At 46.8% G+C, this 19,168-nt stretch overlaps 1 protein-coding gene across 7 annotated transcripts in view; it reads right to left on the bottom strand.

Moving 5' to 3' along the window:
• The window catches only part of LOC138503803 (3-galactosyl-N-acetylglucosaminide 4-alpha-L-fucosyltransferase FUT3-like), a 133,554-nt gene that overhangs the window by 71,178 nt on the left and 43,208 nt on the right, over window positions 1–19,168 (bottom strand). For 4 of the 7 annotated variants that reach the window (XM_069623805.1, XM_069623807.1, XM_069623806.1 and 1 more), the window contains exon 2: window positions 5,894–6,004. The gene's annotated coding sequence lies outside the window, so the exon portion shown is untranslated. Of the gene's footprint in view, window positions 1–5,393; window positions 5,570–5,893; window positions 6,005–19,168 lie in introns of those variants that run through there. The other 3 variants (XR_011279712.1, XR_011279713.1, XR_011279714.1) reach the window with 1 other exon arrangement.

The following is a 19,168-nucleotide window of genomic DNA, read 5'->3' as shown; positions in this document are numbered from 1 at the left end:
AAATAATAAATTATGTGCCCCTATTATAGCATGCTTGGTATAAAGCACATGTTTTCTTCGGCTTATCATCCACAAAGAAATGGAATCTGTGAGAGGCTCAACGGTTTGCTTAAAGAAAGCATAGCTATATTGAAGCGTACCTGGAAGAAAGGGCGGTTGCATTGCCTACCACTGGCATTATATGCTTTAAGGAACCAACCGGGTTCTGACCACCATCTCACATCCCATGAAATGGTGATGGGGAGACGAATGAGGACACCCGTAATGCCTTCATCCAGAGTTAGAAGTGATGCTCAGCCAACTGCAGAACTATTAGGAATGGAATTGCATGACTATTTGAACTGTATGACTTCCAGTATCTCTGTCATTTCAGGACAGCTGCAGCAACAAGGATGTGCGGCAGTACAGAACACAGAAGGAGATGCTTCAACAAACCAATCTCAAAGATTATGTGTTCACCAACTTTTCCCCGGAGATGCAGTACTAATCCGCAACCACACAAGGAAAAAGTGGGACGAACCCCGTTTTAACGGTCCGATCTTTGTGGAAGACTTCACGCCATCTGCAGTCAAAGTGCAGGGCAGGCGTGCTTGGATATTCCTGGGGTACGTTCAAATCTGGAGAAACGTCTCTGCCTGCACCCCTAGACGAAGCAAGTACAAGCATAGGGGAAGAACCACAGCATGTGCAGACAAGGTCTATGACAAAGAAGAAGGATGCAGAAGCTGTTAACTTTGAACTGTGGCTTGTTTTGAATTCTCTGTGCAGTCATTACAGGGTTGAGGAAAAATACTTTGTTCTTAAGCAACAGAGAAGCTTATTGACTTTGGACTGAGGCAAGCTTAAGCCTTGAGAATAAGAGAATTATGCCAGATTCTGATCGTGGTTACAGCAATTGGAAAAGGGTGCAGTACCCAGACTCTTTTCAAACTAAGTTCCTGTTTGGATTTGCCTATGGTGTTACCCAATGATTAACTTACTTGGCTCGTTCTTACTTATTTCGAGTTGGTGTTGTGCTCTTTCCCTTCGCTGGTGGGGAGAACTACTCGCATTCCAGCTTTTTTTTACAAAGATCCTAAGAATAACCAAGTTATAAGAAGGTTGGTTATAGTCATAACTGAACAATTCTTGCAGCTACTTGAGTTCAGAGAGGAGAGTACAAATACCCCCATCAACTGATGCAGCACATAGACTAGTCGGTGTGGTGTTCTTTTAGTCTGATTGAGGAATATCCGCATCTTGTTGGAAAGCACACTGATCTGCTCACCTTTCTAAGGGATCCTAGAAACACTGCACACTTGAATATAATCTTGGAAGGAATTATAATCCAAGTGAGTCTATATTCTGAGCGAACTCACAGGTCAGTGTAGAAACTTTACTTCGAGGGACAGATCGAGAGGTTGCTGATAAAGACTCTTGGTTCATTCTGAAAGAAATGTATGATGTCATCTGGGCTGAAGCAGATTTGAGGCATAGATTGGGAGCTGATCTATGTCATTGAGCTTGTTTAGATCTACTGAGGTTGTTTTTCTTCTTACTAAAGAGCCATCCACATGGTGAAAGGACTGGTTCACACCAGAAAGTTTGTTATTGTCATCCAGTAAGCAGACAACTGACCGAGGACGAATTGCTGAGTCAAGATAGCAGCTTCCAGAAGCCGTTCACAATGCTGATGTATTAAAGTTTGAGTTTTGCCTTCCTTGGGGAATCAAGATGGGGAATCTCAGCAGCAATATAATATTACAGAGTGAAAAAAGTCACTCACATTGTCCAAGAAGTAAATGTTGTAGATTGACATATCACTGTGTCGTTTACACTTGTATTGTGTGCATAATCATACTGCTTTCACCAACTGTACGCACAGAGTTCTACATTGGTGCGAATGGAGCCAAGACTCCTGTACATGCTCCCAAGCAGAGGGAAAATGTATGTGTGGCAACTACTAGGCTGCCTAGACCCTATGCAGTCATTCCTGTTCCAAAGAAAGATGGCAAATTGCCTGAGCTTGAGGTGGATGTCATTAATAATCGTTCCCAAGAAAAGGGCATCTTAGAAACTTTTTTTGGACGCCAGAGACAGGCTTGGCAAGGCAGGCATGACAAGGTGTTGTTAGAGGGTGAGCCTACACAAGCAATACATGCAAATACACCTGGTCCAGTGACAATTGACCCAAAAACAGTTCCTAAAAGAATGTCCCAAATGGGGATTATACGAGACATGTTCATACCTAAATTACTTATTGAGAGAATAAGGTTTGCTGAATCTTCTCCTACACAGGGAACATGGATAGATGTTCCTGTGATTAATTCAGTCAGAAGAAGTTATGTTGGTACACTTCATGATATGATTATGGAAGCCCACATGAAACTAATGAGACCTAAAAGAAGCACACAGGAAGATAATAGGATTACCTGGACAGCACGGCACACTTGGGAAATAACATATGGTACCAACATATGAAGGAAGTTGGAAGAACAACTTCAATGGAGGAATGCTTTGTATGTGCACTCCTGCCATACAACATGGGGAAGTTGAAAATCTTCATAGCTGTTGAAATAGATGTCCTGACTGCACATTCCATATTGCATCTAGCATTCTGTAGTACAAGAGGCCAGTTAATGGGTCAAACAGCCTCTCTCAAATGGGCAACTGAATGGACAGATCCATATGAAGATGACTATATCCAAGATATACAAACAAGAAACAACACCAAGACTAGGAATCCTGTGATCAGATATGAGAAACCTGGAGTAAAAGGAACTGGAATCAGACGGGAAGTGAATAAAAGACTAAAAGTTCCAGGAAAGTCTGCAGAAGACATTTGTAGATGAAAAATAGAAACCAGATGCAGATTTGGGGAACTGTCCTATCACCAGATGGCTGGGAAGAAGGTGTAGTGATCTGCAGAGACTGGATAATAATGGGTCACTACTAACTAGGGGTGTACCGAATAGTTAATTTACTATTCGGCCGAATACCGAATAGTTGGTCCAACTATTTGGCCTGAGCCGAAAACTTTTTTTTTTTTTTTTTTTTAGTTTTTTTAGGCAAACATGTTCTAGGGCATAATAAACTAAGGAGGCATTCTATTTCATGGGTATTCATATTTATTAATTGGACACATCTTTGTAAGCTTATGACAAAGACAAAAATAAAAACAAAACAGATGTGGGAAAAGCCCTCACTCCTAGTAAGAGTAACCTGTAAGGGGAAGGTTATATTTTAGGAAAACAAGCCGTACAACATTTTCGGCTAGGAGGCTACTTCTGTGTTCAGAATAAATATCTCCAGCTGTACTGAACACTCTCTCGCTGTCCACACTGGTAGGAGGAGGTGGCAAGTATACACGTGCAACTTTTGCCACCCCTGGAAACCAAACACTCTTTGCGTCCCACCACTCCAGCTGGTCTGCTATTTTAGGGAGCAACTGCTCCCTCAAAATGATAGTAAGCTCAGTGTCCAGGGAACTTATTGATTGACTCACACCAGCCATGGACTGCTGAACAACACTGTCCCAGAATGCCCATATGCCACATGGTGGAACAGCCTTCTTAGGTGGTGGCTCGTCCTCTTGCAGGTCAGGGTCTGCAGGTTTCCCCTCAGGAGGGGAGGTCTGCCCACAGAGGGCTAAGGCAGTAGAGTGCATTGAACATTTCACATTGGTGGCCACAACATCATTACTAAAAAATGTTAATTTGAACCGCGGATCGATACCTGCCGTCACACAGTAGATAGGCAGTAGATAGGTATAGCCTCAATGTCTTTGAACTTTGCCTCTACAGCCTTCAATAACTCTTCTTTCACTAGCTTCACACCAGTGTCCCTAACCTCACCAGAGCTCAGGTAGGACCTGAAAGCTTTTACAGCAGGAACCACCAAGGAGATGCTTGATGCATGGGAGCAAATCTCCTTTGTGAGCTCTGCAAAGGGTGCCAACAAAGAAAAAAACATTTTCTGACAAAAGCCACTGGCAGGCAGAAAGATCAGACACTTTATCGTCCACCGCACAGTACAAACTTACTGGCTGCCTCTGCCCTACCAGTCGCCCCAGCATCAAAAAGGACGAGTTCCACTGTGTTGACACGTCTTGAATCAACTGCAATTCAGGGTACCCAAGGTCTTTTTGCAGTGCGTGCAAGCGGGACGTGGCGGAACTAGAATGTCTGAAGTGGCCAACAAGTTTTCTTACATGTGCCATCATGTCCGACACAGATCTTTGCATAAAAAGGCCATCATGGATACAAAGCTGTAGAGTGTGTGAAAAACACCCCACACTAACTAAATCTGCTTCTCTGAAGGCCTTGCACATGTTAGCTGCATTATCAAGAAGAATGATGTGCATTACGAGTCACCCGGTCTGGAAATAACGGTGGCGGTAAATCCGCCACCACTGTTGTTTCATGACCGGGTGATACCGAGTTCTGCAGGCGGGAGGTGTCATTCCTGCCAGGTCTGAACAGGTGGGTTTAACACCACCCGCCTGCAGGCGGACGTGGAAATACCCTTGTGATGGTGCCGGTGTGTCCACTTCCCCATTGAGTCCTATGGGACTATGGGACTCAATGGGAATGGGGATTTACCGAATTCCGCCTCCGGAATTCCTGGGTCACCGGGGTCGTAATGCCCCGGTAATTCCAGGAATCACGGAGGCGGAATGGTAATACGAGGCTGGCGGTAACCTGCCGGAATTTCAGGCATGGTTACCTCCGGACTCGTAATGAGGCCCCATGCCTTTTCATGTTGCTGGCCAACCAATGTCCTGTGAAGCTCAAAAGATTTCACAGTGTTATCTGAGGTCCAAAGGTCTACAGTAAATGCAATTTTCTCAGCCCTCTGAACCTCTGAAGCAATAAACTGGCTCACTTTCTCATACAGCTCAGGGATGATGCGCGTCGAAAAATATTTACGTAATGGTACTTTGTACCTAGGCTCCAATTTATGGAGTAAACACAAAAAATCTACATCCTCAACAACAGAAAATGGTTGCAAGTCTAGTGCTATCATTTCACCAATAGTGCGATGCACGGCATGTGCAGAAGGGCTGACAAGAAGCCGCACTTGTTTTTTGTCCAGACAATCTTGAATGGACAGCTGTGACAATGCACTCTTGCACTTCGGTGAGTCACATTGCTGTTGATTCTTCCAACAACTGCCTCTTTTTTCCTTTCATATTGAACATAGTCATTGTGATGTTTGGACCGCAGATGGTTGGTCAGTGCTGATGTGCTGCACTGTCTCGAGTTTGCAGATCCACGAGACAAAACCACATTTAATCATTTATGGATTTAGGAAAACCTTCTTGTAAAAATTGTTTAAATTTCAATTAAAAAAAGTAATAAAAAAATGAATTAAAAAAACGCAAGGCACACAGAACACACACAGAACACACCCCCTTGGAGTTATCATCCATTTTAATGGTAAAGTAATCCCGCACAGGGCTGGTTTTCTCCTTGGTGCTACTTATGCCGACAATGAGGGGGTTCTGCTGCTCTGGGTGAGGGATAGGGTTTCTGCTGGGCACGTCTCCTAGCTGTTGCTTGTGGGCCTTTACGTAAATCAGAAGCTCGTACTGGTGACAAAACAAAATGTAAAGCAAAAGTCAAACTTAAGAGTAAATTTTGGCAGGGCAGTACCGAATGATGGCTTTGAAGCAGTATTCAGGTTTGCTTCCAAAATGTTTTTAAAAAGGCATGTCAAAATATATAAAAAAAGGAAATATGAACAATGACAAAAACCACACTTGAAATTGCCAGGAGTTGAAGAAGCCATTATGTACATCCACGGACTGCGGAAAGCATAATCTAGCAGTCTTTCATTTAATCAGGCATATGCACCGAGTGGTAACCTCCAACCTCAAGTTTCCCCTGAATAGTAAAACCCCCATACTACTCACCACGATTGTAGGCACTAGGCAGTGATCTGCATCAAGGTGGTGGAATGGCAAGTCGGTCTCGGGGAGGAGCTTCCTTAGTTGGTGCTGCGTCTTTTCTGGGCTGTGGTATAACTAAAGTAAAGAAAAGGATTAGGTTACTTATGTGTGAGCGGCTGAGTGCACCCTTATACTCCAATGCCAGACCCACAAGCACTGACCAGAGGCCAATGCTGTCCACGTCACAGCCCGCCTTGCAAATCAATCACCTCTGGCATGGAAGTCCTCCTAACACTACCTGGCTGCTTAAATATTATTGAGGCCAAGCAGGTGGCCCCAGATCCAAGTCTGGAACCAAAACCACCAAAAGCTAGCATGGACCAGTGTCACAAAATGGGGCAATGTGGTGGACCTGTTTGATTACTTACTTCGCTATGTGGCTAATCATGTTGACAAGTGTTGTCGAATTAATAAAATGTACCATTTTTCTACTCATCACATTTTCTCACACAGAAACCCCTTGGGTAGTACTAGTCAAACAGTGTCATAAAAAATAAATGAATAGCCATTTGCAACATCAGTGGGGCACTTTTGGGGAGTGGGCAATAGGGCAAATGCCTGAACCAAAAATATAAAAAGCCCCACACTTTATACCCCCATCCACCTATCCCGACCCACCCTACTCCCACACTCTATACCCGCACCCATCCTACTCCCACACTCTATACCCACACCTATCTACCCCCACCCACCCTACTCCCACACTCTCCACCACCACACATACCCCCACCCACCCTACCTCCAACATCCCTAGTACCACTACCCTCCCTAACCCTGGTGGGTGATGGGGGTGGTGGGGTAGGGAGAGTGGGAGAGGGTATGTATGGTGGCTACAAGACACAAATGATCCCGGTTCAAGGGTACTGAAGGGGGCGGGCGGGTGGGGGGGCATCAGTAGAGAAGGAGAAAAGTACCCCTACTCCAACTGCCCCACCCATATTACCTATAGCGTGGGAACCAAAGTATGTGACGTATACAGACCAGTTGAACCAACAAAGGGCAAAGCGTGGACTCCGTGCAGTACTAATAAGAATACCAGTACCAAGGTACCCATTGAGAAAACCGTACCTACATACAAGACAATATGATGACCATTTGAATAAGATACCTGAAGAAGCAGAGAAGATAAATGGCAAAGATGAATGGTGACATCACAGTTAAGCGGAACTGACACACACAAAAGGGATGCAGAGATCAAGAGAATGCAAATATTCTATAAGGCATCAAGAAAGCATCAAGGACATCTCGGGATCAAGGTGAAGAAGCTTATGCCAAAGAAACAGATGAAGATATTAAGCTAGTTTATACGTGTACAGATGCAGCAGAAACGCAAGCAGAAAAAGTAATTGTGAGGCTAGCTTAAAGGCATGGTCTAGTAAAAAATGTTATTTAAAAAATAGATAGGCAACATAAAAAAAAATACTAGCATTCTCTTTTTTAAAACTTCCTATGTAAAATTTTGAGCTATTCAAGCTCAAAATTTGCAAAAGCAAGCACATGGGCGCATCCATTTTGTGAAATGGATGCCCTCCTGTGCTGGCTTTTGCTTTTGCGGCACTAATGAAGGAAAAGCCAGCCAGCTGTAGTAAACAAAAGCTACCGCTGGGTGGCTTTCCCTTCATTAGTGCTGTACACGGAGGACGGGGACCGGAGACCAGAGCAGGAAAGCTACAGCTGAATCTCGGTAAGTGCTATTTATTAAAAAAAAAAATAAGCACTAGCTGCGTTTTTTTTTCTAAGTTTTCCGGGCTGGAGGAGCCCGGAAAACTTAGAAATAAAACCGCAGCTTTAAAAACGTTGTATTTATGTTTGCGGTCGCTTCAAAAGCGACCGCAAACATAAATACAACGTTATTGTGTTGGAAAACGCTGCGGTTTTTCTTTCCAAGTTTCTCAGGCTCCTCCGGCTCGGAGGAGCCTGAGAAACTCGGAAAGAAAAACCGCAGCATTTTCCAACATAACCGCGTTGTGTTTCTGCCTGCTGTGGCTATCACTTTGGGTCTCCGGTGCTCCCAGGGGAACACCGGAGACCCAAAGTGAAAGCCACAGCAGGCAGAAACACAACGTGGTTATGTTTACATGCCGCATAGTGTTTCTACCTACAGCTGATTTCCCATGTGGGGCTCTCGGGCTCCCCGTAGGGAGCCCGAGAGACCCAAATGGGAAATCCTAAATGCTGCGTTGTTTCTGCCTGAATCTGCTTTCCCATTTGGGGCTCTCGGGCTCCCCACGGGAAGCCGGAGAGCCCCAAATGGGAAAGCAGATTCAGGCAGAAATAACGCGGTTGTTTTCCGCAATGCCGCGTTGTTTCTGCCTGAATCTGCTTTCCCATTTGGGGCTCTCGGGCTTCCCGTAGGGAGCCCGAGAGCCACAAATGGGAAAGCAGATTCAGGCAGAAACACAACGCGGTTGTGTTGGAAAACGCTGTTGTTTTTCTTTCCGAGTTTCTCAGGCTCCTCCCAAGAGGAGCCTGAGAAACTTGGAAAGAAAAACCACAGCGTTTTCCAACACAATAACGTTGTATTTATGTTTGCGGTCGCTTCAAAAGCAACCGCAAACATTAATACAACGTTTTTAAAGCTGTGGTTTTATTTCTAAGTTTTCCGGGCTCCTCCAGCCCAGAAAACTTTGAAAAAAAACGCAGCTAATGTTTATTTTTTTTTTTAAATAAATAGCACTTACTGAGATTCAGCTGCAGCTTTCCTGCTCTGGACTCCGGTCCCCGTCCTCCGCGTACAGCACTAATGAAGGGAAAGCCACCCAGCAGTAGCTTTTATTTACTACAGCTGGCTCGCTTTTCCTTCATTAGTGCCGCAAAAGCAAAAGCCAGCACAGGAGGGCACCCATTTCACAAAATGGATGCGCCCATGTGCTTGCTTTTGCGAATTTTGAGCTTGAATAGCTCAAACTTTTACATAGGAAGTTTTAAAAAAGAGAATGCTAGTATTTTTTTTTTATGTTGCCTATCTATTTTTAAATAACATTTTTTACTAGACCATGGGCCTCATTACGACCCAAGCGGTAATCTTCCGTCATTACAGCCATGGCGTAATGAGCGTTTACGCCGTGGGCCGATGGCGTAAAGAGCGCCACATTACGACCCATCGCGCACGAGCATTACGCCATGGCGGTAATGCAATTAACGCCATGGCGGAAAAGGCCCCTACCGGCATCGTAAAGCGAGCAAGGTGCACTTCCGCCACTGTAAGTAGCGGCCACCGTAATTAGCGGCCACCGTAATTTGCGGCCACCGTAATTTGCGGTGGCCGTAAAACGCAGAACCGGAAATAGCGTCATCGCGCCGGAACGGGAAAAAGCACGTTGGCCATCTTTAAAAACACAATCCATTGCCATCCTACAGAACAACACCAGATCCAACCCCGACAACTGTCCCAACCAATCACCCACCCATCCAACTACCCAAAAATGCCTAAAGCTGTTAAGAAGGCATGTGACCGCCAGCGCCAGGAAAGATTCAGCCGGGAGGAACTCTGCATGCTTGCGGAGACCCTGCAAGACAACGCAGCTGTCGTTTTCTCCCCGGAAATGACCAGGACAGCGATAGGGAAAAAGAAGGCCATCTGGGCCCTGGTGGCCGAGCGCGTCAGCGCGGTGGGGACCGTACCCCGCACCCCACAGCAGTGCAGGAAGCGCTGGGACGACCTGCGCATACGGGTCAGAGCCGTCATCTCTGCGAACCGCAACCTTGCCCTGGGTACCGGTGGAGGGTCGGAATCCCCACTAAAACTCCAACCGTGGGAGGAGATTTGTGCAACCACGATTGGCATGGAAGCCATTGAAGGCGTCGGAGGGATGGAAAGGGGAGCTCCGACATCAGGCGATGAAGGTAGGTGCCTCAAACAAGACATGCCATAGTCACTGCAGTCCATTCATGTGTAGCACAAGGTTGCCCTAGAGTGTAAATGCAACACATTTCCACACTGCCCATAGCCACATGCGAGCACCACCCTGTATACACTGCTGGCACCATCATACCTGCATCCACATTCCACACCAAAAGGAGACAACCTGCATGGCCCTGCCTGAAATCTGCCTCATCTACTGACCAGAATAATGTCTATCATTGTCATGCCAAAGTCTGCAGACCCATCAATAACGCCCTCCCTCCTTTGCTCCACCACAGGCACAGATTCACACCCCGAGGACCAGGACACCCCTGCGACGAAGAGAGCCAAGAAGGCCAATAATACCGTCCCCGCACCCTCAACCTCAGCTGCAGTGAGGCAGACCCCACAACAAGCAGGACCCACTGCAATCAGATTCATGTCCAATTGTAAATCATGCAATGTGATTTATTGCATTGAATGCCCTTGTGGCTTGAGGTATGTAGGCCAGACCACTCGTGCCATCTCCATAAGGATCGGTGAACACCGTTCGAGAATTAGATGTCGTAACCATGCAGCACCAATGGTATCACACTTTTTGGAATTGCAACACTCTCCAGATGACCTCAAATGGTGGGTGATTGATGTTGTGAAAAACAGCATGAACACACAAAAAACCTTACTATACAAGGAGGCGAGATGGATTTATAGGCTTGACTCCATGAATAAAACTAAAGGTTTAAATGAGGAGTCTACTTTTAGGTGGGTATAGCAACGCCTTTAATAACACATGCCTTAAGGGATCATCTGCAGTAGACATGAGTGGAGATATGTGTATCCTTTTTTTTGGGGATTTACACTGAGGTACATCTGCAGGATATTTCTGCCACTCTTTACATCTAGATGATGTGCTTCTGCATACAGCTGACTCTATTTTGGTTTTTCCTTTCAGCCTATTTGATCCAATTGTTGGCACATGAAAACGAGGGGTTGCAGACTAATGGATATCATCGTGTATTTGTGCCTCTTTCGTTTTTAGAAGCATTTGGTTGCTATCCCACTTTTTACCACACAGCTCCTGTGGCGCTGTTGCAAGGCGAGGCCTTTCCCTGCCGAGGCTCGCATGCTAGTTAGGTGCACTATGGTCATGCCTGCAAGACTCTCTGACACACTCGTTTCTAGCGCTGAGAGAGAGAGACATAACCTGCACATTACGGTTCCAGCACAAAGGTAACAAATCTAGGCAGCCTTGCTTCAGCCTCCGCATTGCCCTTTATTCTATGTGGACAAGCGGCAACTTTTGACCATGCCATTCTGTTGCAGATTTCAAACATAATGGAGCGGGAGGCTCCAGTCCATGCCGGGCACATTTTCGAATTGTGCATGGCTTCCTTAATAACATCCTAGTGCCCTGCATCTATAGAGAGACGCCAAGCGACTATTGCACAGCTTCTCCAATTTAAAGGTAAAGTTAGCAACTGGTTGTTGCCAACATGTATTTTGTTTACAACCTCTGGATTACTATGCTAATGCCGGTTCGCCTATACTAATTCCATATGTTGATTTCACCTTTGAAATAGTAACGTCAATTTGTAAACGTGAAGGAACGTATCTGATCTTGAGCCCCAGACACGTGAGTGCGTACATTTGGTGTTTTACACTTTTTGATGCACTTCTTCTTATTAGTGCAGATACATATAAGGTGCTAATATTTCAAAACTGGATCGCACTGCACTACTTTTTAACTGTAACTCATGGTTTTTGATTAACCTCGCTCCATGGTTAAGTGGCTATGCTCTCTGAAAGCTTTATACATATGTCTGCTTCATGACACATTACTAATGGTTTTACATTGGTTTTTATCCGGTTCTTTTCAAATAATGTTTCTTTGTTTTTTGCACAAGAGGTGAATATTTCCCACAAGCTCCCTCTATAGAAGGATTGGTTTCATTCACATCACTCTGTTTTCACAGACTCATGAGCCCAATGCATTGTGGACCTTGTAGCTGCATGCCCTAAGAGTCACGGGACACAATCAAGGTATCTTGATTGTGATCCTGTGGCTCCTAGTGAGACTATGTTTCTTATCTTTTTCTCCTTTTTATTATTTTTTCTGTACCTCAGGGGTCATGACTTCTACTGGTCCTGAGGAAGGCGGAATGGCCCACTCCGCCGAAACGTAGTTTACTCGCACTTTCTGTTCTATTCGTGTGCGAGTATGACACCTTCTAGATTCATCCTGGTGTCACACGTAGACCCCGAGTTTAGCTAGTAGACCCTGAGTTTAGCTAACCAATTGAAAATGCCCCCAATGGAACTGAAAATGTATAATTCAGAGACATATGGTTTCAACCTCTGAGTGGGGGCCTATCAACTTCAAAATTTATATAGTGTTGACTATTCTGAGAAAACGTTTTTTCAAATGTTCTTTTCTAATGTGTGTATATAACTGTCTTTTGCATTGTATGAAATACTGTGTACATGAACATGGATATTTATTGGTTCTTTTTTGTACATATTGTGCTTGATGTGCAATTTATGTTGAGCTAATAGTGCTTGGTAATTGACAGACCTTGCTTATGAGTAATAACTGAAATAATAAAGAGTTACTTCTGTATAATGTTTAAACAGAAGTACGAAATGGTGATTTTTGTAACATGTATCCCAATGAAAACTTAGGTGGACACAGAAAAATGTAAAACACATACCTAGGAAATACTTTAGATAGCTTGTGCCATATTTCTGGTATTGAGAAGTTTATTATAAATTAAATTTATATATATGTTTAGTGAACCTGTCAGGACACTTTTTTGTTTTGTGGTTTAGTGATTTCCCAGTCCTTGACAGAGTAGGGATATACCCTCTAGTGCATTAACCTACATGGCCATGCCTGAAATCTGCCTCATCTACTGACCAGAATAATGTCTATCATTGTCATTCCAAAGTCTGCAGACCCATCAATAACGCCCTCCCTCCTTTGCTCCACCACAGGCACAGATTCACACCCCGAGTAACAGGACACCCCTGCGACGAAGAGAGCCAAGAAGGCCAATAATACCGTCCCCGCACCCTCAACCTCAGCTGCAGTGAGACAGACCCCACAACAAGCAGGACCCACTGCAAGCAGACCGGACGTCCAACCGGCAAGCACCCCTGTAGTCAGCAGGCCAGCAGCAGCTGCTCCACCTCTACCAACATTGCCTGCCACAGAAGGCACCGGATCAGCGGCCAGCAGCAACATGGGTGAGACAGCTGCAATAGCTGCATGTTCAGACTCAGACATTGAGGAGCACGAAGTCAGAAGCCCCACTGACCTACTACATTCCCCCTGTTTGTCAGACGCCAGCCCCCATGAGGATCACACACAGGGGCACACAGAGGTAGAGGAGTGGCCTTCTACCCCATGCCCAGTCCTCAGTCCACAGGAGGTGAGCAGCCCCTCCATCACACCACCAGCACTGGCCATGGGCCAGCAGGGGCAGCAGTCCCTCGAGGACATAACAGAACGGCAGCAACAACTGTCCACGATGCTGGCTGAGCATGCCGCGGAATGTGTGGGGGCTAGGGCAACCATTGAACAGGCCACGGAGACCCTAAGGGCCGAAGTAGCGCAGAGCACTGCCACCCTGAGGGATGCCATGCAGGCCATGTCCAGGGACATCTGTGCTGAACTTGCCGGCTTGCGTCGTGCGCTCACTGAGCTCACCCACACCCTACAGGACGTGCATGCACGGGGGCAGGCAGGGACATCCTCCACTGCCAGTTCTGCACAGAGCAGCCCCGTCCGACGTTCCGGACGTAACCTGCGCTCCACAGCCAGGGGTGCCCCGGGGGCCGGGAGAGGGGGCTTGTAACAGCCTGTGGCCACTGTCACAGGCATCTGTTGACACCTACATGGGGTGTGTTGGGGTGTGCAGGGGGGAGGGGGGAGGGGGTGTGTTGGGGTGTGCAGGGGGGAGGGGGTGTGTTGGGGTGTGCAGGGGGGAGGGGGTGTGTTGGGGTGTGCAGGGTGGAGGGGGGAGGGGGTGTGTTGGGGTGTGCAGGGGGGAGGGGGGAGAGGGTGTGTTGGGGTGTGCAGGGGGGAGGGGGGAGGGGGTGTGTCACGACGTTTCATAGTTTAAATACACTTTTTTCTTTCCCAAAATGAAATGTGTGGACATTTTCATTGCGTATGTGTGCTTTATTGGTGTACAGTCCACAGTGTGCATGTCCCAGAGACACACAGTGCCCCAAGTGCAGTCTCCATGTGATTCACACCAGCCGTGTGTGCTAGAAGCAGTGGTCGATGATACTTTGGCGCATTGCACGCCCCTCCTGTGCACCGCCTCCTCCATGGGGTGCTGCCCCATCTGCACCCTCCTCATCCTCATCGTCAGGTGGTTGCAGTTCTGCGTCAGGGGGCAGGGGCACATTCCGTCTGACGCACATATTGTGTAGCATGACACATGCCATGACGATCTTTGCCACCTTCTCATGGTGGTACAGGAGTGCCCCACCAGACCTGCTGAGGCTTCGGAACCGTGCCTTCAATAGGCCGAATGTCTGCTCTATGACCACACGAGTACGTGTATATGCACGGTTGAAGTCCTCCTCGTGCTGGTTCTGCGGGTTCCGGACTGGTGTAAGGAGCCACCTCTTCAGGGGATAGCCTGCATCACCTGTATGTAGGCGAGAATGTATGTGTCAGTCATGTCGTCTGATCAAGAACATGATGTGCCACCATGGCTTGCATCCAACTGTTACTTCGGCTCACTTCTACATGCACTAATTGATTCACACAATGCAACCAGTATATGCTCATGGCTCCCATGGCCTGTTTTGCATGCCATCACCCAATGTATGCAGAGGGGTTGATTGCATTGTGAGTGCCCATCCTCTGTCTCCGTTCTCTGTGTTACTCACAGCCAGGTGGAGTATGCATCATCCCCCCCCCTTTCAGCCAGGTGGAGTATGCATCATTCCCCCCCCTTTCAGCCAGTTGGAGTATGCATCACCCCCCCCTATCCGCCAAGTGGAGTATGCATCATTCCCCCCCCCCTATCAGCCAGGTGGAGTATGCATCATCCCCCCCCTATCAGCCAGGTGGAGTATGCATCATCCCCCCCCCTTTCAGCCAGGTGGAGTATGCATCATTCACCCCCCCTTTCAGCCAGGTGGAGTATGCATCAACCCCCCCCCCGTATCAGCCAGGTGGAGTATGCATCATTCCCCCCCCCTATCAGCCAGGTGGAGTATGCATCACCCCCCCCTTCAGCCAGGTGGAGTATGCATCGGTACGTCATTCACCTGCCCACTTCCATGACATTGGACTCACCGAGTAGCCAGGATCTTGGGCCTGCATGTCGCTCCATGTAGCGTGGTATTGTGGAGTTCCTCAGGACCATAGAATCATGGGTTGATCCAGGGAATCGGGCACAACAATGTGTGATGATCTTGTTGGAGTCACAGACCATTTGCACGTTGATTGAGTGGAACTGTTTCCGGTTGCGGTACGGTACCTCCATGGCACGTGGAACCACCAATTCCACATGGGTGCAGTCGATGGCACCAATGCAACCGGGTATGCCGGCTAGTGCATGGAAACCCACTTTGGTGTTTGCAATGTCCTGGGCAGTCCGTGGTAATGAGATGTGGTCGTCTGTGTGCTTGAGGAGGGCATCGAGCACTTGGATGAGTGTTCGTGAGAATAATGGTTGTGAAATGCCATGCAAGTGCCCCACTGTGTGCTGGTAGGTGCCTGTAGCCAGGAAGTGGAGTACAGACACTACCTTCAGTAGGGGGGGGGGATGGCGGTTGGAGTTTCTATCATGCTGACGATGTCGTTGTGTATCATGTCTACGATGGCGGTGATGGTGTCCTGGTCCAAACGGTACAGGGTGTGGATCTGCTCAGCAGTGAGGTTGAATGGATTGGCTCTGATGCATGGGATTGGGGGCTGCCTGCGTGGTGGCACTGGCTGTGCTGGTGGGGCTTGCTGGGCCTGCCTTGCCCTCCTTCTCCTCCTCCGTCTCCTCTGTGCTGCCTGTTGTTGTTGTTGCTGTTGTAGCACATGCATTGCTATCAGGTCCTCCAGCCCCAACATTGCTAGTCGTATTGGTATCATTGTGGAGTGTGACTGGGTGTGGGAAGGGGTGGGGTGTGCTCTTTTTGTACTTCCTGAGTCTGTATTGCCTTCACCTGTGCTGTTTCTGTGCACCTGTGGCAGCTGCATTCACTTTACATGGCCCTTTACGGTTGGTTCGCGATGGCATAATTAGCACCATGGCGGTAAGGTACTTAACGGGCTGGGTGAAGGCGTTAGGTGCATGTCCGCTTGGGTCGGCATTTGCGTACCTTTCCGCCATGGCGCTAAGTACGGTGTGGCCGGTCGCGTGCGCGCACCTTTAGCGCAGTTAGCGGCAGGGTTAACTACGATGCCGCTAATGGCATCGTAGTTAACGGTCACGGGTCATGATCGGACCTGGCGGAAAACGATGGCGGTAACCATTTACCGCCATCGTTTTTCACTTAGCGCCAGGGTCGTAATGAGGCCCCATGCCTTTAATAGTAAATAGATTGCAGCAAGCACCAATATATATAGATGCATATTGACGAGTAAAGGATGGATGTTGCCACTACGCATTAGAAGCAGTGCTGAACATTAACAAAAAGGCCTCATTTCAGTGTGTCGCAGTTAAAAAGCAAATTGAATTGCAAAGTAAATCTCAGCAGAAGGAGTTGATGAGCCAAAGAAACCAAGGTCTTATCAAACTGACGTAAGCAGACATTGGATACATAATCGTGCGAAATAATAGAGACTCCTGTTCAGAAGGCTTGAGCAAAACAAAAGACGTCAAAGTACTATTAGAAAATATATTTTAATACACTAAACGGCTCGATTCCATGGTCTTGTGGAAGAATGAAGTTGGACAATCGAGGTGGTCACACCTACGCACGAGGACAGGCTGTGCCCACCCTCCTTAAAATTCTCAGAGCTCAGTACAATCTCAAGGCCAATCTTCAATGCACTAATTGACACTGGACCATTGAGGTGATAATGGATTGATACATTAATTGATTGGAGGCTAGTGTTAAGATGAGCCCACTAGCACCTGGATGTCCAGTCTGCATGCTGCTAGGCGTAGGTGGAAAAGTACTGATGGGGGTTAGAAGCCAACCAATTATAGAGGACCACGTAATTAAGGGTCCTATAGTTTGTGTAATCAATGGAACGTTGTGTATTTAGTGATGTTCATAGTGGCCATTTTCAGGGGAGGGCTTAGTTGCCCCACCTGATGTTAGGTACCCTATCACTTTCCTTCACTGTTCTATACTGATATGGAACTTACACTTAGATATTCACTTAGAGCCTATCACTTTCCTCAGTAGGTTTTGTAGTTTGCCACGCAGGATGACGTTCGTAATGACGCAGGTCAACACATCACTGATGATGATTTTGCACAATATAACCTCAGTTTCTACTAAAATAAGTAGAGAAAGAGGATCGAGCGAGTGCTGATGTTCATTGCACTCCCTGTTTTAGATACATGACATTAAAACAGACTACCTTTTACCAAACTGCCTGAGTCGTCTTGATTATTGATGCAGGAATAAAATCTGCATCCCCATCCATCTCCAGGGTATTGCTCCTCATCTTAAAGGGCTGGGCAATCAAGTTCATTCTGGTTAGGCATATGCCACACTAAAGGATGTACGAAACTCAAAGCACTATCCTATTACAAAAACGCACATCGCAAGACCTGTACTAACACTAATACTGTACAAACCATTACCAACACATCAACCATTGTGCCTCTCCATAAGCACACATCGACCTCAAAACACAGTCGACATCTCCTGCCACAACCCTCCACATCTCCCGTCATCATCACAATCCACATCAACATATCGTCATGAATACCCCTTCCAACTCGTGCCTTTTAAATTATACATCACTTGACACTTCCTCATCATATCACCACCATTATATACACTACTCTCAGTACCATTATTAATATCAACACCACTATAACATCCCGACCACCGTCCGCAGCACCATCACTTTCCACATCATGTCCCACTTCACCAACCACATCATCATCCCCTTCCTTGTCAATTCTGCATTTCCATATACAACTATGCCATTCACACATTCTCTGATGCCCTTGTTCATCCTCATGCACATACATAATGCCCAACAACAGCCATCACATAGAATTGCAGTACTTTACTAATGTCCAAAATACATAGCAACCAAGATCGCTTGTCCTAATACAGCCCACTACTTACCTTCGTCATCCTCTTATTTATTTATTTATTTATATTTGTAGAGCACGCAGCAGCCCGGAGACATCATGGCGTTTGTTACAGACAACTTGCTTAGTTACATCAAAAACATGCTTAGTTACAAAAAATACATACTTAATTACAAACAGAGAGAACAGGAAGAGGGAAGGTCGTAGTAGGTGGGTGTGGGGGCCGAGTTGAGGGCAGTGTTAGTTGAAGAGTGTGGTTTTTAACACTTTCCGGAAGCAGAGAGTGAGGTCTCCGCTCTGAGTGAGTTGGGTAGGGCGTTCCAAAGTTTGGGTGCTATGTGGGGGAAACTGATACCACTTGCCTTGGCTCTTATGATGGGCGGAATGCGCAGTTGGTTGGAGTGGCAGGTTCTTTTTGGGCGTGAATAAGTGCCTCTGACGATAGTCTCTGAAAGGTAAAGCAGGGCTGTGAGTAAGCACTTAGCGTTAGGGTGAGGGCCTGGAAGAATATCCGTTCCTTAACGGGGAGCCAGTGTGCAGCTCTCCTAGCCTATGCGATGTGGTCTCTTTTAGGGATGCTTTGTGCTGCTCTGAGAGCATTATTTTGGATGACTTGAAGTCTGTTTAAATTATTTGCCTATGTGCCTGCTAAGAGGACGTTACAGTAATCTAGGTTAGCCCCTATGGTGGCTCTGGTAATTGAAAGGCAGTTCTGTGTAGACAGGAAGTGTTTTACTGCAGTTATTAGTTTGGTGGTGTGGGCAGTCGCTGATGCAATGGCGCTAACCCGATGTGTCATAGACAGAGTGGAGTCTAGGTAGACTTCTAGTTTCTCTACTGATGAAGAGACAGGGATTATGGAGTTCTCGATGGGGAAGTTACAGTATTGTTTATCGAGTTTGGATAACGTTTCCTTAGGAGCAATGAGGATGATCTCGGTATTGTCTCCATTGAGACAAAGCCTGTTTTCCGCCATACAGGCTTGTATGGTGGCATATATTGCATGAGGGCTGCAGTGTCTTGGTTGTAGGAGCCTGAGAAAGGTAGGAGTACCTGTGTATCATTGGCACCGTTTGTGTATGCTATCCTGAAGGTATCCGGGTTGTCAAAGAGCAGCTTTGTGAGCAGGTTGTAGAGAGCAGGGGCTGTACATGAACCCTG

Source organism: Ambystoma mexicanum, chromosome 11 (assembly GCF_040938575.1).
Source record: "Ambystoma mexicanum isolate Mex_15411 chromosome 11, UKY_AmexF1_1, whole genome shotgun sequence".
Classification (NCBI taxonomy): domain Eukaryota; kingdom Metazoa; phylum Chordata; class Amphibia; order Caudata; family Ambystomatidae; genus Ambystoma; species Ambystoma mexicanum.
The sequence above is the reverse complement of the archived record's forward strand: the minus strand, read 5'-3'. Positions and strand labels throughout refer to the sequence as shown.